Here is a 22,033-nt window from a genome sequence, read left to right on the forward strand (position 1 = left end):
TAAACTTGTACTTGTAGGGCTTTGTGACAGAGCTCCTGCAATATCGTGGTCAGATGTAGTGACCATAGGCAATGAAGCAATGACAAAAGTCTCAGTAAACTTGAAGGTGTAGAGCACTGTGACAAAACCACTGCAATATCTGGGTCAGATGTAATGCCCTCATTCTATGAAACAATGACAAAAGTCTCAGTACACATGTAGGTGTAGGGCTTAGTTACACAGCTGCTACAATATCAGGCCAGATGTAGTGACCACAGGGTAAGAAATAATGACAAAAGTCTCACTAAACTTGTAGGTATAGGGCATGGTGACAGAGCACCTGCAATATCAGGGTCAGATCTAGTGCCTACAAGCTATGATACAATCATAAAAGTCTCAGTAAACTTGTAGGTGTAGGACTTTGTGACAGAGCTCCTGCAGTACCAGATCAGATGTAGTGACAGCAGACTTTGAAACAATGACAACATTTACTGTAAACTTCTAAGTGAAGGCATTGTGACAGAGTTCCTGCAATATCAGGGTCAGATGTGGTGACCGCAGGCTATTGAACAATGATAACATTCTCAGTAAACTTGTAGTTGTAGGGCTTTGTGACAGAGCTCCTGCAATATTGTGGTCATGTAGTGACCATAGGCTATGATACAATGAAAAAAGTCTCAGTAAACTTGTAGATTTAAGGATTTCTGACAGAGTCCCTAAATATGCCTACATGAAACAATGACAAAGTGTCAGTAAATTTGTAGGTGTAGGGCTTTGTGACAGAACTCCTCCAATGTCAGTGTCATGTGTCGTGACCAAGGCTATGAAACATTGTCAAAAGTCTCAGTAAACCTCTAGGTATAGGGCTTTGCGACAGAGCTCCTATAGTATTGGGGTCAGATGTGACTGCAGGCTAGGAAACAATGAAAAAGGTCTCAGGAAACTTTTAAGTGTAGGCTTTGTAACAGAGTTCCTGCAATATCAGGGTGAAGTGTATTGACTCAGGCTATGAAACAATGACAAAACTCTCAGTGAACTTCTATGTTAGGGCTTTCTGACAGACTTCTTTCAACAGAGGGATCAGATGTAGTGACTGCAAGCTATGAAGCAATGACAAAAGTCTCAGTAAATGTGTAGGTGTTGGGCTTTGTGATAGAGCACCTTCAATATCGAGGGCAGATGTAGTGAGTACAATCTATGAAACAATGATGAAAGTCTCAGTAAACCTCTAGGTGTAGGGTGTTGTGACAGACCTCCTGCAATATTGGGGTGATGTGTAATGACCAAGACTATGAAACAATGGCAAAATTCTAAGTAAACTTCTACATGTAGGACTTTGTGAAGAAGCTACTGCAATATCAGGGTCAGATGTAGTGACAGCAGGCTATGAAAACAATGCAAACGTCTTACTAAACTTGTAGTTCTACAGCTTTGTGACAGAGCTCCTGCAATATTGGGGTCAGATGTTGAGACAGCAGGCTACAAAACAATAACAAAAGTCACAGTACTTGTAGGTGTAGGGCTTTGTGACAGATCTCCTGGAATATGAGGCTCAGATGAAGTGACTGCAGGCTTTTGAACAATGACAAAAGTTTCAGTAAGCTTGTAGGTGTAAGGTTTTGTGACAGAGCTCCTCCAATGTCAGGGTCAGATGTATTGACCACAGGCTATGAGATAATGATAAAATTCGCAGTAAACTTGTAGGTGTAGGCCTCTGTGACAGAGCTCATGCAATATTGGGGACAGATGTTGTGACTGATGGCTATGAAATAATGAAAAATTCTCAGTAAACTTGTAAGTGTAGGCTGTGTGACAGACCTCCTGCAATATCAGGGTGAGGTGAATTCACCCAGGCTATGAAACAATGAAAAAACTCTCAGTAAATTTCTAGGTGTAGGGCTTTGAGGCAAAGATCCTACAATACTGATGTCAGATGTAATGACTGCAGGGTAAGAAAGAATGACAAAAATCTCAGTAAACCTTTAGGTGCAGGGCTTTGTGACAGAGCTCCTTCATGATCAGGGTCAAATGTAGTGACAGCAGGCTATGAAGAAAGGGGAAAGGTCTCAGTAAACCTGTAGGTGTAGGGATTTATGATGGAGCTTCTGCAATATTGGGGTCAGATGTTGTGACCACAGGCTATGAAATGATGACAAAAGTCTCAGTAAACTTGAATGTATAGGACTTTGTGACAAAGCCACTGCAATAGCTGGGTGAGATGTAATGCCCACATTCTATAAAACAATGACAAAAGTCTGAGTAAACTTGTACATGTAGGGCCTTTGTGACAGAGCTCCTACAATATCAGGGTCAGATGTAGTAACCACAGGCTATGAAACAATAACAAGAGTCCCTGTAAATGTGTAGATGAAGGCCTTGTGACAGAGCACCTGCAATAGCTGGGACATATGTAGTGCCTACAAGGTATGTAACTGTGATGCCCATGCCCTGGCCCAGTAATAAAGGAGCCTCAATCCTCACCACTAACACCAGAGAGGGCTTCTCATGTATGAAGAAAGGATAGCCAATGCACACAGTAAAGTGCAATTTCCCTTAAGAGCACACAGAGATCACAGTCAGTCTGGGGCTGGTTGCTCCCTTGCAATCCAGGTCCCCAATAAGACCCCCCACTGGCACAGCTATAGGGTCCAGATCTCAGCCTAGCTGGCAAGCTAAAACCTCTAGTACCCTCTCTGTCCAACCAGTGCTTCATGTCCCTGCCCAAGTAGCTGACACACACACACACACACACACACACACACACACACACACACACACACACACACACACACACACACACACACACACACACACACACACACACACACACACACACACACACACACTTTGAAATAAGTATTTATACAACTTCACAGACACTCCTGGGAAAGGCAGACACAGATTCTCCAGCTGTGCCGCTATACCCAGACTATATGGTAGTAATTACTGCCACCACCAGCTAATAATTATCAGCTACCCAAAGGCCCTTAAATGGGTGTCCTATTATTACTGTGCAATATTAATATCCAATAGTAAGTGTGACTAAACTGTCTTAAGGCTTATTTAGAAGGGCTTAATCCAGGATCACATATAAGCATGCAATGTACTCTAGAGCTTAAATTATCTCTACATAAACCAGCCACAGTTGAAAAGGGTTTAAAAATATTTAATAATAAATACTAAAAACACAAGACAATGCTACTAGACCACAGTGCCATTCAAGAGTTCAGAGATCACACAGAAACTTAAAATAATTCAGTAGTACAGTTCTGACATAACAGAAAAACACTTAGTCTAGTCTTTTTCTAATTCCTAGCTATTGCTACAAGAAAACATACTTCTAAAATAACTTAAGACAACAGGCAGTGCTGAGTTAGATGTCCAAGATCAAAATGCTTACAGTCTCTCTCTCAGCAATAGTTTTTAAAATCACTAACAAACATTTCTGCTGGGCCCTCCCAGATTACATCATTTGACACTTATGTTTTACCAGTATACACATTACATCATTTTGACACTTTCCTGGTTCCCAGGCCACACAGAAACTGCATTTACATTCTTTTACACTTAAAGCAATAAATGACATTCCACATATAAATTCTGGTCGTTAACTTTAGCCTTAAAACAATAGAAAGAATGTGCTAGTCCAGACGTAATGACTGAGCTCTGGAGATCAAAAGAACATACAAGAATAATTTTAATTTCAAAGAGCAGATGTGAAATGCATGACTTAGTTTTCCTTACAGCAGATGGCAATGTTGCTACAATCTTGAAGTTCAACATTTTACAGTTGTTGTTTTTTTGTTGTGTCTTTCGGCTTTTCCTGGTTAAGGGTCACCACAACAGAACTCCGGTCCGTTAATGATTGGTAGTTGATTTTACGTGCTGAGTTACCAGCCCTGATGCACAACCTTCAACAAAGGTACGTCCATTTATGCATGTCTCCACGCAGAAGACGCTCTAGCTGAGAATCGAACTGGACAGCATCTTACTGTGAGGCGACAACACTACTGCAGCACCACCACCACAGTAGAATTATGTACCAAATTCTATTTGACTAGGCTGGCAGCCTTCAACCATCTCTACCCAATCTTCACAGTAACAATCTAAAAAGTCTCAGCAAACCTGGAGGTGTAGGCTTTGTGACAGTGTTCCTGCATTACCAGGGTGAGGTGTTTTGACCAAGGCTCTAAAACAATGGCAAAACTCTCATTAAACTTCTATGCTAGGCCTTTGTGACAATGCTCCTTCAATGTGGGGGGCAGATGTAGTGACCATAGGCTATGAAGCAATAACAAAAGTCCTTGTAAACTTGTCAGTAAAGGCCTTGTGACAGAGCCCTTGCAATATCAGGGTGAGATATAATGAGCACAAGCATGTAGGTGTAGTGCTTTGTGACAGAGCTCTTGCAGTATCAGGGTCAGATGTAGTGAGTGCAGGCTAAGAAACAATGACAAAACTCCCTGTAAACTTTAGGTGAAGGCCTTGTGACAGAGCTCCTGCAATATCAGAGTCAGACTGCAGGCTATCGAGCAATGATAAAAGTAGTTGTAGGGCTTTGTGACAGAGGTTCTGTAATATCATGGCCAGATGTAGTGACTGTAGGCTATGAAACAATGACAAAAGTCTCAGTAAACTTGCAGGTGTAGGGCTTTGTGTCAACGCTCCTGCAATATTGGGGTTAGAAGAAGTTACCACAGGCTGTGAAACAATGATGAAAGTCTTGGTAATCTTGTAGGTTTTGGTCTATGTGGGAAAGATCCTGGAATATTGGGGTCAGATGCAGTGACTCCGTAAACAATGACAAAAGTCACTATAAACTTGTAGGCGTAAGGCTGCGTGACAGACCTCCTGCAATATTGGGGTCAATGTTGTGCCTGCACACTATAAAACAATAACAAAAGTCTCACTAAATTTGTAGGTGTAGGGTTTTGTGACAGAGCTCCTGCAATATCATGGTCAGATGACATGACCACAGGCTAGTAAACAATGAAAAAAGTCTCAGTAAACTTGTAGCTGTAGCCTTTGTGACAGACCTCCTAAATATGCCTACATTAAAAATGAACAAAACCCTCAGTAAACTTGTAGGTGTCGGGATTTGTGACAGAGTTCTTGCAATATCAGGGTGAGATATAATGGCCCATGCTATGAAGCAATGACAAAATTCTCAGTAAACTTCTAGCCATAAGGCTTTGTAACAGAGTTCTTCCAATAACAAGGTCAGATGCAATGATCTCAGGCTATCAATGACAAAGGTCTCAGTAATCTTGAAGGTGTATGGCTTTGTGACAGAGCTCCTGCAACATTGGGGTCATATGTAGTGACCGCAAGCTATGAAACAATGATGAAAGTCTCAGTAAACTTTTAGGTGTAGGGCTTTGTGACAGAACTGCAATAATGGGGTCAGATGTTGTCATCGCAGGCTATGAAATGATGACAAAAGTCTCAGTAAACTTGAAGGTATAGAACTTTGTGACAAAGCCACTGCAATATCTGGGTGAGATGTAATGCCCACATTCTATAAAACAATGACAAAGGTCTGAGTAAACTTGTACATGTAGGGCTTTGTGACAGAGCTCCTACAATATCAGGGTCAGATATAGTAACCGCAGGCTATGAAATAATAACAAGAGTCCCTGTAAACTTATAAGTGAAGGCCTTGTTACAGAGCACCTGCAATAGCTGGGACATACGTAGTGCCTGCAAGCGATGTAACAATCAAAAAAGTCTCAGTAAACTTGTAGGTGCAGGCTTTGTGACAGTGTTCCTGCAATATCAGGGTGAGGTGTTTTGACCCAGGCTATAAAAAATGACAAAACTCTCATTAAACATCTATGCTAGGCCTTTGTGACAGCATTCCTTCAATGTGGGGGTCAGATGTAGTGATGGCAGGTTATGAAACAATAACAAAAGTCCCTGTAAACTTGTAGATAAAGGTCTTGTGACACAGCTCTTGCAATATCAGGGTGAGATGTAATGAGCAGAAGCTATGAAACAATGATAAAAGTCTCAGGAAACTTCTATGTGTAGGGCTTTGTGACAGAGCTCCTCTAATATCGGGGTCAGATGTTGTAACAGCAGGCTATAAAACAATGAGAAAAGTCCCTGTAAACTTGCAGGTGAAGGCCTGGTGACAGAGCTCCTGCAATATCATGTTCAGATGTGGTGACAACAGGCTATCAAACAATGACAAAAGTCTTAGCAAACCTGTAGTTGTAGGGCTTTGTGACAGAGCTCCTGCAATATTGTGGTCAGATGTAGTTGACGTAGGCTATGAAACAATGACAAAGGTCTCAGTAAACTTGAAGGTATAGGGCATTATGACAAAGCCTCTACAATATCTGGGTCAGATGCAATGCCCACATTCTATGAAACAATGACAAAAGACTGAGTAAATGTGTAGGTGTAGGGCATTGTGTCAGAGCTCCTGCAATATCAGGGTCAGATGTGGTGACCACAGGCTATTGAACAATGATAAAATTCTCAGTAAACATGTTGCTGTAGGGCTTTGTGACAAAGCTCCTGCAATATTGTGGTCAGATGTAGTGATAATAGGCTATGATACAATGATAAAAGTCTCAGTAAACCTGTAGATTTAAGGATTTCTGACAGAGCCCCTAAATATGCCTACATAAAACAATGACAAAAGTCTCAGTAAATTTGTAGGTGTAGGACTTTGTGACAGAACTCCTCCAATGTCAGGGTCAGATGTAGTGAACAAGGCTATGAAACAATGGCAAAAGTCTCAGTAAACCTCTAAATGTAGGGCTTTGTGACAGAGCTCCTGCAATATCGGGGTCAGATGTTGTAACTGCAGGCTGTGAAACAATGACAATGGTCTCAGCAAACTTCTAGGTGTTGTCTATGTGAAAGAGTTCCTGCAATATCAGGGTGAGGTGTATTGCCCCAGAATATGAAGCAATGACAAAACTCTCATTAAACATCTATGCTAGGGCATTGTGACAGAGCTCATCCAAAACGGGGGTCAGATGTAGTGACCACAGGCTATGAAAGAATGACAAAAGTCTAAGTAAACTTGCAGGTGTAGGGCTTTGTGACAGATTTTTTACAAAATCAGAATCAGATGTAGTGACCACAGGGTATGACATAATGAGAACAGTCTCTGTAAGTTGTAGGTGTAGGGCATTCTGACAAAGCACCTCCAATATCAGGGTCATATGTAGTATCTACAAAATATGAAACAATCACAAACTTCTCAGTAAACTTGTAGGTTTAGAGCTTTGTGTCATATGTAGTGACTGCAGGCAATTGAACAATGAAAAAAGTCTCAGTAAACTTGTAGGTGTAGGGCATGGTGACAGAGCTCCTGCAATGATGTGGTCTAATGTAGTGACTGTAGGCTAGGAAACAATGACAAACCTATGAGAAAACTTGTAGGTGTAGGGCTTTGTGACAGAGCTCATCCAATGTCAGCATCAGGTGTAGTGCCACACTATGAATCAAAGGCAAAAGTCTCAGTAAACATCTAGGTGTAGACCATTGTGACAGTACTCCTGCATTATCATGGTTAGATGTAGTGACAACAGGCTATGATAAAATGACAAATGTCTCAGTAAACTTACAGGTGCAGGGCTTTTTGACAGAGCTCCTGCAATATTGGTGCAAGATGTGGTGACCGCAGGCTATGAAATGATGAGAAATGTCTCAGTAAACTTGTACGTATAGGTACTTGAGACAGATCTCCTGCAATATCAGGGTCAGATATAGTAACAGCAGGCAATGAAAAAATGACACAAGTCCATGTAAACTTGCAGGTGAAAGCCTTGTGACAGAGTTCCTGCAATGTCAGTATCAGATGTGGTGACCGTAGGCTATCAAACAGTGATGAAAGTCTCAGTACACTTGTAGGTGTAGGGCTTTGTGACAGAGCTCCTGCAATATCATGGTCAGATGTAGTGACTGTAGGCTATGAAACAATGACAAAAGTCCCTGTAAACTTGTAGATGAAGGACTTGTATCAGAGCTCCTGCAATATCGGGCTGAGATGTAGTGACCACAGGCTATGAAACAATGACACATGTATCAGTAAACCTGTAGCTGTACAGCTTTCTGGCAAAGCCACTGCAAAATTTTGGTCAGAAATACTGCCCACATTCTATAAAACAATGACAAAAGCCTGAGTAAACTTGTAGGTGTAGGGCTTTCTGGCAGAGCTCCTACAAAACCAGGATCAGATGTAGTGAACACTGGGTATGAAATAATGACAACAGTCTCAGTAAGTTGTAGGTGTAGTGCATTCTGACAAAGCACCTGCAATATCAGGGTCATATGTAGTGTCTCCAAACTATGAAACAATCACAAAAGTCTCAGTAAATTTGTAGGTGTAGGGCTTTGTGTCAGAGCTCCTGCAGTATTGAGGTCGTATATAGTCACTGCAGGCTATTGAACAATGACAAAGGTCTCAGTAAGCTTGCAGGTGTAGGGCTTTGTGACACAGCTCTTCCAATGTCAGGGTCAGGTGTAGTGAACCACGCTATGAATCAATGGTAAAAGTCTCAGTAAACATCTAGGTGTAGACCTTTGCGATGGAGCTCCTGCATTATCATGGTCAGATGCAGTGACCGCAGGCTATGATGCAATTACAAAGCAATGACAAATGTCTCAGTAAACTTACAGGTGTAGGGTTTTGTGACACAGCTCCTGCAATATTTTGGGAAAGATGTTGTGACTGCAGGCTATGAAATTATGACAAATGTCTCAGTAAACATGTAAGTATATGTACTTGTGACAGATCTCCTGCAATATCGGGGTCAGATATAGTAACAAAAGGCAATGAAACAATGACAAAAGTCCCCTGTAAGCTTGCAGGTGAAAGCCTTTCATAGAGCTACTGCAATATCAGCTTCAGATGTGGTGACCATAGGCTATCAAACAATGACAAAAGTCTCAGTAAACTCGTAGTTGTAGGGGTTTGTGGCAGAGCTCTTGCAATATTGTGGTCAGATTTAGTGACTGTAGGCTATGAAACAATAACAAAAGTCCCTGCAAACTTCTAGGCGAAGGACTTGTATCAGAGCTCCTGCAATATCGGGCTCAGTTGTAGTGACCATAGATTATAAAACAATGACAAAAGTATCAGTAAACTTGTAGGTGTACAGCTTTGTGACAAGGCCACTGCAAAATATGGGTCAGAAATTGTGCCTACATTCTATGACACTTGTAGGTGTAGGGCTTTGTGACAGAGCTCCTACAAAACCAGGGCCAGATGTATTGACCACAGGGTATGAAATAATGACAGCAGTCTCAGTGAGTTGTAGGTGTAGGGCATTCTGACAAAACACCTGCAATATCAGGGTCATATGTAGTATCTCCAAGCTATGAAACATTCACAAAAGTCTCAGTAAACTTGTAGGTGTAGGGTTTTGTGTCAGAGCTCTTGCAGTATTGAGATAATATATAGTGACTGCAGGCTATTGATCAATGACAAAGGTCTCAGTAAGCTTGTAGGTGTAGTGCTTTGTGACAGAGCTCCTGCAATTTCGTAGTCAAATGTAGTGGCTGTAGGGTATGAAACAATGACAAACGTCTCAGTAAACTTGTAGGTGTAGGGCTTTGTGACAGAGCTCTTCCAGTGTCAGGGTCAGGTGTAGTGAACTATGCTATGAATCAATGGTAAAAGTCTCAGGAAATATCAGGTGTAGACCTTTGGGACACAGCTCTGCAATATCAGAGTCAGATGTAGTGACTGTAGGCTATAATACAATGACAAAAGTCTCAGTAAACTTGTAGGTGTAGGGCTTTGTTTGTGACAGGGCTCCTGCAATATTGGGGTAAGATGTTGTGACCACAGGCTATGAAATGATGACAAATGTCTCAGTAAACTTGTACATATAGGGGCTTGTGACAGATCTCTTGCAATATCAGGGTCAGATATAGTAACAGCAGGCAATAAATCAATGACAAAAGTCCCTGTAAATTTGCAGATGAAAGCCTTGTGACAGAGCTCCTGCAATATCAGCATCAGATGTGGTGACTGTAGGCTATTAAACAATGACAAAAGTCTCAGTAAACTAGTGTCTACTAGGTATGAAATAATCTCAAACATCTCAGTAAACTTATAGGTGTGCGGCTTTGTGTCAGAGCTCCTGCAATGTCATGATCAAATGTAGTGACCGTAGGCTATGAAACAATGACAATTGTCTCAGTAAACATGTAGGTGTAGGGCTTAGTGACAGACCTATTCCAATCTAAGGGTCAGGTGTAGTGATCCATGCTATGAATCAATGAGAAAAGTCTCAGTAAACATATAGATGTAGGGATTTGTGACAGAGCTCCTGCAATATTACGATCAGATGTAGTGACCACAGGCTTTGATACAATGACAAAAGTCTCAGTAAACCTGTAGGTGTAGGGCTTTGTGGCAGAGCTCCTACAATATTGGGGTCAGATGTAGTGACCACGGGGTAAGAAAGAATGACAAAAGTCTCAATAAACTTTTAAATGTAGGGCTTTGTGACAGAGCTCCATCAGGGACAGATGTAGTGACAGCAGGCTAGGATAAAAATGGGAAAAGTCTCAGTAAACTTGCAGGTGTAGGGCTTTGTGACAGAGGTCCTGCAATATTGGGCTCAGACGTAGTGACCACAGGCTATAAAACAATGATAAAAGCCTCAGTAAACTTGTAGGTCTACAGCTTTGTGACAATGCCAATGCAATATCTGGATCAGAAGTAATGCCCGCATTCTATGGAACAAAGACAAAACACTGAGTCAACTTGTAGGTGTAGGGATTTGTGACAGAGCTGCTACAAAATCAGGGTCAGATGTAGTGACCACAGTGTATGAAATAATAACAACAGTCTCAGTAATCTTGTAGGTGTAGAGCATTCTGACAACTGACAATGCGCCTGCAATATCAGGGTCATATGTAGTGTTTACAATCTATGAAACAAACATAAAAGTCTCAGTAAACTTGTAGGTGCTGGGCTTTGTGTCAGAGCTCCTGCAGTATTGAGGTCATATGTAGTGACCAGAGGCTATTGAACAATGACAAAAGTCTCAGTAAACTTGTAGGTGTAGGGCTTTGTGACAGAGTTCCTGCAATGTCGTGCACAAATGTGACCGTAGGCTATGATACAATGACAAATGTCTCAGTAAACTTGTAGGTGTAGGGTTTGTGACAGAGCTCTTGCAATATCCGGGTCAAATGTAGTGACCACAAGCTATGAAACAATGACAAAAGTCACAGTAAACTTGCAGGTGTATGGCTTTGTGACAGAGCTTATAAATATGCCTCCAAGAAATAAATGGAAAAAGTCTCAGTAAACCTGTAGGTGTAGGCTTTGTGACAGAGTTCCTGTAATATCAGGGAGAGGTGTATTGACCCAGGCTATGAAGGAATGACAAAATTCTCAGTAAACTTCTAGCTGTAAGGAAAACACACCAAACAGCCAGTATATCGCAGCAAAAGTCTCCTTTATCTCCACAAGACCTGGTACCTCGGCATTTCGCCTTCAATGGGTCACAGTTCATTACAAAACAGTAACAGTCTTTATATGCAGATCAATTGCATCAATTATTCTATTAATTATACAATTAAATTCAAAAAATGGAGGGAAAAAAACCATTCTTAAAAAAACATATTATTATTTTTTAAATTACATATTTTGTAAGTTTTATAACAATTTTGTGTAATTTTGTAGTAAAAATATTGAGATATTATCTTACAAAATATGTAATTTAAAAAATAATAATATGTTTTTTTAAGAATGTTTTTTTTCCCTCCATTTTTTGAATTTAATTGTATAATTAATAGAATAATTGATGCAATTGATCTGCATAAAAAGACTGTTACTGTTTTGTAATGAACTGTGACCCATTGGGGTACCAGGTCTTGTGGAGATAAAGGAGACTTTTGCTGCGATATACTGGCTGTTTGGTGTGTTTTTCTATTTTTTCTTCATTGTTTGGTTTTGGTTACTATTTTGGATCCAAGCCGTAATCTTCGCAGCGTGTTCTTTGGGAAGCTATTTATATTACATTGAATTTTGGATATTGTGAATTTGCTGGACATTGTGAAATAATTCTGAGTGATGTCAGGTACTGAAGGCTCCGAACGGAGCGCTACGCATAATACACACAATATCATGTTGTTTCAAGATATGTTAACGGAGCGTGATAAGAGATTCAACAGCAATGATCCATGGAACTTAGGGAGGAATGCGGATACTGATGGTCGTTTTGCCCAGCTGAACAAACTCATGGCCAAGGAAGTTGCTTTATATTTTGACACTAGTTTATTAGAAAAATATGTGAGCCTCAATATTACACCCAGGGGTTTACGTATTGATAAATTGCCTGCGGCACCTTTTTCTGATGATGAAGGTGATCTTTTGGAAGAATGGAAACAAACTTCACTTACGTGCACTACAGGCTGGCTTCGTATACTCATCAAACGAAATCAAAAGTGTCACGAAAAGTTGAAAAATGAAATTTCCATATTACAGAATGAGCTCGTAACAGAGGTCAATTATAGAGCTCAGATGGCCAATATAAGTGAAAAAATGAATAAACTAGAGGCAGATGTTGTGCAGAGGAAGCGCAACAAGCTAGTCCGGGACCTTAAAGACTACGAAACAGGTATCATTTTTAATTGGCAGCGTGAACCTGTACGTAGTCAGTCTAGGGGGCGGAGCTGGACACGCAGCTCCAAGCGCCGGAATTATTCAGCATCCGCATCTTCGTTTTCATCTACAGAAAAGGAAAACATTGTTAAAAATGTTTCTTTCGCCAGAACTGCTGCACCTAACCGAGCTGTTAATAGGGACACTGTAGAGGTCTCCAATGAAGAGTCCAATTTGAGTTCAACGGAGGACGCAAATTTTCAAAATGACACCTACAACAAGGGGCGGAATGGCAGAAATGGCAGAAAGGGTCGCAACCGTTACAAATGAAAATGAAGGTTTGGACATTATAATATCAGACAGGACTTGTCGCAATGTTGTTTCTCTAGAGTGTGTTAACTTATCTGACTTGCATTTAAGTGACAGTATGAGGAATGTTCTGAACAAGGGGAGCAAATTTGTTCCAACTTTTTTTCCCTCATTTGCTGACATTTACTTAGAAGTGAAAATATTTATTCGCAAATTGTTGTTAAGAGTTTATTTTAAGAAATTTAGTAAAGCGGACGATAATACTAATGTCTCTAATGGTATTGAAAATGAAATTGAAGATGAAGTTCATAATGTCACTGAATTTGATGATAGTTTGTTAAATATGTCCATATATAATTATGAGTATGATGAAAATGACGAACATGATGATTTTTTTGGAGAAAGCAATGTTTGCTCTACTGAATGCAATGCAGATATTCCCTCTAATATCAGCTTCTTGACAGGATATGGCAGATTAAACATGCCGAAATTTAGAAATGTTAAAAATAGGTTTATTCCTTCCATATCAGTGCCAGCCATTTTGGTGTTTCAGAAAGTGCTTTTAAAGGAAACAGAGTTGATGTTCAAGCAATTTCGTAAAGAAAGAAAACAATTTAATCTTACAAAAGAAGAGTGGCAGGCCTTACAAGATCTAAGGAAACTTAAGAATAATTACATATTCAAATGTGCTGACAAAGGGGGAAACTGGGTGATTCAAAATAAATCTGATTATTGTGTTATGGTTAACAAATTGCTTAGCAATAGTGAAGAATACATTAAACTTAGTAGGGACCCATTAAAATCTTATAATGAGGAACTTCTTAATCTTCTGGAAAGGGGAGAACGATTGGGATTTTTTTCTGATGTTGATGTTAACAAAATGCACATAAAGGACCCTGTCCCACCCGTACTGTATGCCTTACCTAAGATTCATAAGGACCTTAATGAGCCTCCTGGTAGGCCTATAGTGTCGGGGATTGGATCTTTCTTGGAAAATGTTAATGTTTTCTTGGATTCACAATTAAAAATTCACATCAATAGGGTTAGTGCTCATATTAGTAACACCCAAGAGCTAATAAATGAAGTACATAAGGTCACGTGGGATAGTGACTGCTATTGGGTGACTATTGATGTCAAATCATTATACACAAACATCAACACTAGATGGGGACTTGATGCAATTCTAAATATGTTAGGCGAAGGTCCTAGGACTAACTTTTTGATTTCTCTTCTAGAATTTTGTTTGACCCATAATTATTTTACATTCAATGGTGAATATTTTTTACAAACAAAGGGAACAGCAATGGGAGCTGCCTATGCTCCCAATTATGCTGTGATATATATGGACTTTTTTGAGAAAAAGTTCATATATCCAACATTATTTTTTCAACATAAGGTTATTTTATATAAACGGTTTATTGATGACCTGATTTTCATATGTAAAGGGGATATTTATGAATTTTGTGAATTTTTTGAATCATTGAATGATAATGAACACAATCTTTCTTTTTCTTATGAGGTCAATCGAAATCAAATTAATTTTTTGGACCTAACCTTATTCACAAACAATAATATCATTGAATTCAGACCTTATAGAAAGGATACTTCAGTAAACATGTTTCTGCATGCAACGAGCATGCATCCTCCCCATTTATTAAAAGCTTTGCCCTATGGCGAATTTAAAAGAATACATCAACACACCAGCATGGAATCTGAATTAAATTATGAATTAAATGAGGTATTTTTGAGATTGCATAAAAGGGGTTATGACAAAAAATTATTATTGGATAACATGAATGACGTGATGAACAAGCATGGTAGCTTTAGGAAGTTCTATAAGCAATTTCCAGGGTTGGTTGAAAGAGATAGTGATGTGGAAAATATATTTTTTGTAACCAAATACACAGCTTTTTCTGAAACATTTGTTTCTTTAATAAAAAGATTCTGGTATTTGGTTAGTGAGGATGAGCTCATAGGTGAGCTTTTTCCACGCAAAATCACATTTTCATATAAAAAGGGAAAGAATTTAAAAGAAATATTAAATAATAATCTCTCTATAAAAAGAACTGACCATGCTGTTAATGTGAGTTCATTTAGATGCAATTCTTGTAGCATATGTGACAGAATTATTAATATTAGATCTATTAATAATATTAATCATAACCCTATGTATTATTTCAATTGTAGATCTATTGGTGTTGTTTACATATTAGGGTGTAATTGCAATAATATGTGGTACATTGGGCAAACCAAAAGAATGGTAAGAGTAAGAATCTTAGAACACTTAAGAGACATTAAGAATTTAAATATATCTAGTCCAGTTGCTAAGCACTTCTTTGAGATACATGAGGGAAAAGCAGATTGTTTAAAATTCAGCATACTAGGCAAGCCTCACTGCACTAAGGGTGACAACATTTGTGACAAATTATTGGAACTTGAAACAAGGATGATTTTGAAGTTTAATACATTAAGGCCTTTTGGTTTAAACTTAGAATTAGGTATCTGACGAATTAATTCATTATTGAATTTATTGAATATAATTATAATATGTATTTTATATTTCACAATATGTAAGAAATTATATTAAGAAACATATTACAAATTATTAATATATATTATTATACATACATATATATATAAAGTTTTATAACAATTTTGTGTAATTTTGTAGTAAAAATATTGAGATATTATCTTACAAAATATGTAATTTAAAAAATAATAATATGTTTTTTTAAGAATGGTTTTTTTCCCTCCATTTTTTGAATTTAATTGTATAATTAATAGAATAATTGATGCAATTGATCTGCATATAAAGACTGTTACTGTTTTGTAATGAACTGTGACCCATTGAAGGCGAAATGCCGAGGTACCAGGTCTTGTGGAGATAAAGGAGGCTTTTGCTGCGATATACTGGCTGTTTGGTGTGTTTTTCTATTTTTTCTTCATTGTTTGGTTTTGGTTTCTAGCTGTAAGGCTTTGTGACAGAGGTCCTCCATTAACAGGGTCAACTATAGTGACCTCAGGCGATCACACAATGACAAACGTCTCAGTAATCTTGAAGGTGTAGGGCTTTGTGACAGAACTGCTGCAAAATTTGAGTCACATGTAGTGACCGCAAGCTATGAAACAATGGCGAATGTCTCAGTAAACCTGTAGGTGTAGGATTTGTTATAGACCTCCTGCAAAATTGGGGTCAGATGTTTTGACGGCAGGCTATGAAACGAAGACAAAAGTCTCAGTACACTTGAACATATAGGGGCTTGTGACAGATCTCCTGCTATACTGGGGTCAGATATAGTGACCATTGGCTATGAAAAAAAAAGAAAGGTCTCAGTAAACTTGTAGTTGTACGGCTTTCTGGCAGAGCTCTTAAATATGCCTACATGAAACAATGACAAAAGACTTAGTACACTCGTAGGTGTAGGGTTTCATTACAGAGCTCCTGCAATACTGGGGTCAGATGTAGAGACAGTGTTTTATGAAACAATGACAAAAGTCTCAATAAACTTGTAGGTGTAGGCCTGTGTGAAAGAATCCCTGCAATATCAGGGTCAGGTGTAGTGACCGCAGGGTATGAAACCATGAAAAAAGTCCCAGTAAACTTGTTGGTGTAGGGCTTTCTGATAGAGCTAATGCAATATAGGGGTCAGATGTTGTGACCGCAGGTGATGAAACAATGACAAAGTCTCAGTAAACATTGGTATAGGGCATTGTGACAAAGCCACAGCAATATCTGGGAAGTAATAATGCCGATATTCAATGAAACAATGGCAAAAGTCTGAGTAAACTTGTAGGTGTAGGTCTTTGTGCCAGAGTTCCTGCAATATCGAGGTCAGATGTAACTGACCTCAACGTAAGAAATAATAACAACAGTCTCAGTACATTTGTAGCTGTAGGGCATTGTGACAGAACACCTGCAATATCAGGGTCAGATGTAGTGTTTAAAAGCTATGAAACAATCACAAAACTATCAGTAAACTTGTAGGTGTAAGGCTTTGTGACAGAGCTCCTGCAGTATCGGCATCATATGTAGTGATAGCAGGCTATGAGACTGTTAGAAAAATATGTATTAATGTATATGTTTAGTGCTTATTAAGAAATAAGAAAGATATAATGCATTTTATTCTATTAATGTTATGACAAGAAAAATGAATTCATATGAAACTGCAAGAAGCTTTTGGAAACTGCAGTGTGCCTTTTGCAAGTTGGCCTCTGACCCCAGCATCTGCTAGCTCAGCAAGAATTAATGTTTATGCTTCTCACAAGTGATTATCTGCTGGGTCAGGAAATTAAATGAGTGAAATAATGAGAATATTCTGCTCTTTTCTGCTTGAGCAATCGACCTTGCATATGTTGCTAGATAACGCACCAGCTGCAAGGAGGAAGTGATAACATGTAACAAGAGAAATGCATTGAGAACTGTATCTACTATTATGTTCGAATTAATTTAGAACCTTGAGGAAACTTTGTAAAAGGGTATTGTAACTAACCAGGTGGCTAGCAAGGCCACGTTGTTTACCAGAAAAAGTTTTTAAGCAAAATGTAGTATCAGCATTTTAGATGAATAGAATATTGTAAGCTAAAGTGATGTAAAACCACTTGTGACTGACTACGTCAGCCTGGTGGGTTAATACTAGTAAGAAATACTATAAAAGTTGTGTTCTTCCTGTTTCATTCAGGCAAAATTCTGTACTTGTACGTTTTTTGCCTCCTGGTGTACACTAGTAAAGAACCTGAACCTCCTGTGTATTGATCTTTTTATTACAGTATTTTTTCATTTAACAGATTGGTCCTTTGTGTACCGGAATCCCTCAGAAGCTGCAGATCAGAGCGTAGCGGTGGTCGAAGACTGCATGCAGGAGAAGATACCAAAATGGTTCTTCTTGAGTGAAAAGACCTCCGACTGAATTGTCGTTTAAATAGGCTGGCCACTTTCTGATCTGTGGCTGAAGAGCGGATCTCCACTTCGAACCGCAACTGCTCAATACCAGAAGCTCAGGTAGGGAGACTTTTTGCCTTTTTTTCTGTTTTAGATCAGGGACTAGGTTACAGTAAATATTGTTTTTTTTTGTCAGATTTGTCATACAGGTCAGGGACAAGAAAAATTACTGTTTATTTGGTCATAGATCAGGGTAACAGAATAAGGTAGGCAGTTATTCTAGATAAACTGTGAAAGGAACTGAAGTTGTGGTACCACGTGGTAAAAGGGTTACGTAACATTTATTAACATGGGAAATCAGTGCACTAAAACATTGCGAGACCCGCCCCTAACCGAAGATGCAAAATATATGCAACTACAACAGATAATGTTAGATATTATGTAAAATGGGTTAACAAATATGAATTTGATGGGAAATTAGACAAATCTTCGCTTGTTAAACTTCTTAGCTTAAAAATGATACAAAAGGTCAGGCAAAGAAACAACGGCAATTAGGCATTCCTCAGGCACACAGGTGGATTGAGGAAGCAAATCGTAGGGAACAAAAGAGTAATAATTCAAAGGCATTGTTTTTAGACAAAGAAGATAATAATATAGTAGTAGCAATGGCTCCTCCCCCCCACTCCCTTTTTCAGGATATGAAGTGGCTGGACAAGCTGGTCTTCCTCCACGGTATCCTGATGTCTCAGTGAAACCAAAATCGTTTGTTAGAGATCCCATTGAAACTAGGTCCCAAACACGTAAAACACAGGGGGACATAGAATCATATCAAATGGAGAGAAATTTACAAGCTGAGAGTGAGGAAGAAATATGTCCACTTATAGAGGTACCAAATCCTCAGGCAGGACAGGTTGAACAGGACCCAACCCTCTTGGTATATAGGCCGTGGACACCGGAGGATATCCGGAAGGCTACTGAGGGAATTCCCCATCCAAAAGTTAATTTTACAAAATTCTTAGAAGATTTACAAGGCATGAGGTTAAGTTACCACTTAAATGGGGAAGAAGTAGAAAAAGTAGTTAGACAAACTGTAGATCTAGATTGGCACATGATTAGTGGCACCTGGAATCCTCGTAATGCAGAATTTAAGCCACTCCCACATAGTGACGCAGAACTAGACAATAGAGTAAAAGGCCTTACAGACCGAATCTCTGAGAAGTGGAAACCTAGAGCAGACTGGACTTGTATTATCCAATGCATACAGCAAGAAAATGAAACAGTAGATGGGTACTATGCCAGATTATTAGAATGTTTTAATAACCATAGCGGTATGACAGTTCCAGAAAATCAAATGAATGATTCCCCGTATGAACGACAATTGAAAAATGCATTTTTAAAAGGTTGCATTGCACCTATTAGTAGCTTTGTTACGAAGCATATGATAGATCATCGAACAAGTAGGTTACAAGCCTTACTTGAATATGCTAGACATGCTGAAAGACATTTTAATAGCAAAAAGAAAAAGAAAGTGCAAGTCTTCACTGCTGAAGACGAAGCTGAAGTTTATGTATTACAATCTGGTAGAAAGGGTAAGAAAAATGCACAGGGAAATAAACAGTCTGACAAACGGTCAGAGGACTTTGAAGAAAGGAAAAAGAGAGGTGAATGCTTTAAATGCGGGAAGAAGGGACATCTAGCTAGGGATTGTAAACAAAATAAGAAGGTAACCACAGAGGATAAGGGAGATGAGGACTGACTATATGATGGTGAAGATACACCATACGAGAGTCAGAAATCATCGGGAGAAGACAATAAAGAAAGAACAAATGTAAATGTGATAGAAGGAGTAGAGGAAGTGCAAGTATACATGAAAGATGAAGAAAATGAGATTTTAGATTTAGCATTATTGAGCCTAGAGCTCTACCTAGCAGACACAAAACTGGAAGTTACTCTTCTGGTGGAGGGGAAGGAAGTTAAATTCCTGTGTGATTCAGGAGCACCACGGACTCTGATACACCCCTCCAAGTTATCAGAACATTCAGAATCACCTGATTATATATTAGTGAAAGCTGCAAATGGACAGCTATACTGGGAACCACTTTCCCATGATATAGCAATAACTGACCCTGTTTCAGGGATGACTCAAAGGAGTAAAATTGTTGTTTCTGCAAAATGTCCAGTGAACCTATTAGGTAAGGACCTTATGCAGATATTTTGCTAGCACTAGTTCCGACTATGCAGGGTATAGAGGCACAGCGACAAATGGATACTTTTGTGGTGCGACCGGAGGGTGAAACTTTTTACTGGTACAGCCAGGACTTGGTTACGACTGGTCCAGGGGCAGTGACCGAGGAACTGATGAATGTAGCCATCAGTAAATCCCCCTCCCTTGACACTGACAGACAGCATTTGTTGCATTGCACTCTGTATTACTGTAGCACACCAGGACCTGATAAGGAATATGAGCAAGAATTGTTCAGAAATCGTGCAAACAGATTAGTGTTACGTAATCTGTACTGGGATACTGAGGGAAACAGTGTTGTTAGCTGTTCATTACCTCAAGAATTCCTTGCACTATACAAATCTAATCGATTACCACGTCAGTTTAACTAAGAACAAAAATGTAAAATGGGCAGACCTAGGAGAAAAGGTAACGAGATGGGAGAAACAAACTGATTTAGAATTATCAGAGCAGGGAATACAGAAACAAAAACTGAATTGGCTAACACAGGCACACCCAGCTGTACACTTGCAGTCTAGCGAGGACAGCTGATTAGCATTCTTATTAGAAGAAGAGGAGAAAGCCTTATGTAACATACCAAAGATTCTTTGGTCAACAGGCAAGTCAGATGTAGGACTTATTCGAACAGCAGGACCAGTTACTATTACACCAAAGTCAGCATTCAGACCACAGAAGAGACAATATCCTTTGAGAAAGGATGCAGAGATAGGAATCAAACCTATAATAGCAGCATTACTTAGAGAAGGAGTACTGGTAGAATCTCCTGATTCACCATGTAATGCACCCCTATTTCCTGTTAAAAAGGCAAACGGGGAATGGCGTATGGTTCAGGACTTACAAGCTGTAAATAATGCAGTAATACCTAGAGCACCTACGGTGCCAGATCCACACACTTTGTTAAATGATTTGAGACCTCATCAAAAATATTTCTCTGTGGTAGATATCAGCAATGCCTACTTTTCAATACCTATACATCCTGATAGCCAATATTGGTTTGCATTTACATTTCAGGGGAAAAGGTATACCTATACTCGACTACCACAGGGATATTGTGAGAGTCCAACAATATTCGCACAAGAAATGGCTAGTAATTTGGGATTCACCGGGGGGTAGTCAAATTCTACTTTATGTAGACGACATCTTGCTAGCAGCCCCCACCCAGCAGAAATGCAGGGAGGATACCATAGCACTGTTACAATTCTTAGCAACACAGGGACACAAAGTAAACAAAAGCAAACTACAGCTTTGGAGAAAACAAGCTAGATACCTAGGATATGTAATATCCAAAGAAGGTAGAATACTAGATGAGGATAGAAAAACAGCGATTTTACAAGCACCCAAACCAGCGACCAAGAAGGAAATGATGTCCTTCCTCGGAACAACTAACTTCTGTTGGAGTTGGATACCAAACTATGCTTTGGAATCTGCTCCACTGACCGACCTCATATACAAAAAGCCGATGGCAGCACAGGATTTATTACAGTGGACACCTGAAGCAGAAATGGCTTTCTGCAGGTTGAAGCAATTAATAGCTTCTTCATTAGTTCTAGGATTACCAAACTATCATAAACGTTTCTTTCAAACTGTAGACTGTAAGCAGGGATATATGACATCAGTGTTGACACAACAACATGGGGATAAGCAACGCCCCATAGCTTACTATTCATCACAGTTAGACCCAGTGGCACGATCCTTGCCCCACTGTGTGCAAGCAGTGGTTGCAGCTGCAATGGCAGTACAGGCTTCAGCCTCAGTGGTGTTATTCCACCCTCTCACATTGAGTGCCTCATGCAGTCGCGATAATTTTACTGCAAGAAAAGGTAGCTTATCTTTCTCCTGCTAGACACCTTTCCTGTATGACTATACTGTTGAGCCAACCTCATATGACAATTGAACGATGCACGACATTAAATCCATCAACTTTGCTCCCAACTCCTGCAGATGGCACACCACACAGTTGCCTGCAGGAAATTGAGCAGAAAACCTTACCCAGACAAGATCTCACGGATATTCCCTTGGATAAGGTGGAGGTGGCATATTA

The sequence above is a fragment of the Protopterus annectens genome, chromosome 10.part0, assembly GCF_019279795.1.
Source record: "Protopterus annectens isolate FY-2018-M chromosome 10.part0, PAN1.0, whole genome shotgun sequence".
Taxonomy (NCBI): Eukaryota; Metazoa; Chordata; order Ceratodontiformes; family Protopteridae; genus Protopterus; species Protopterus annectens.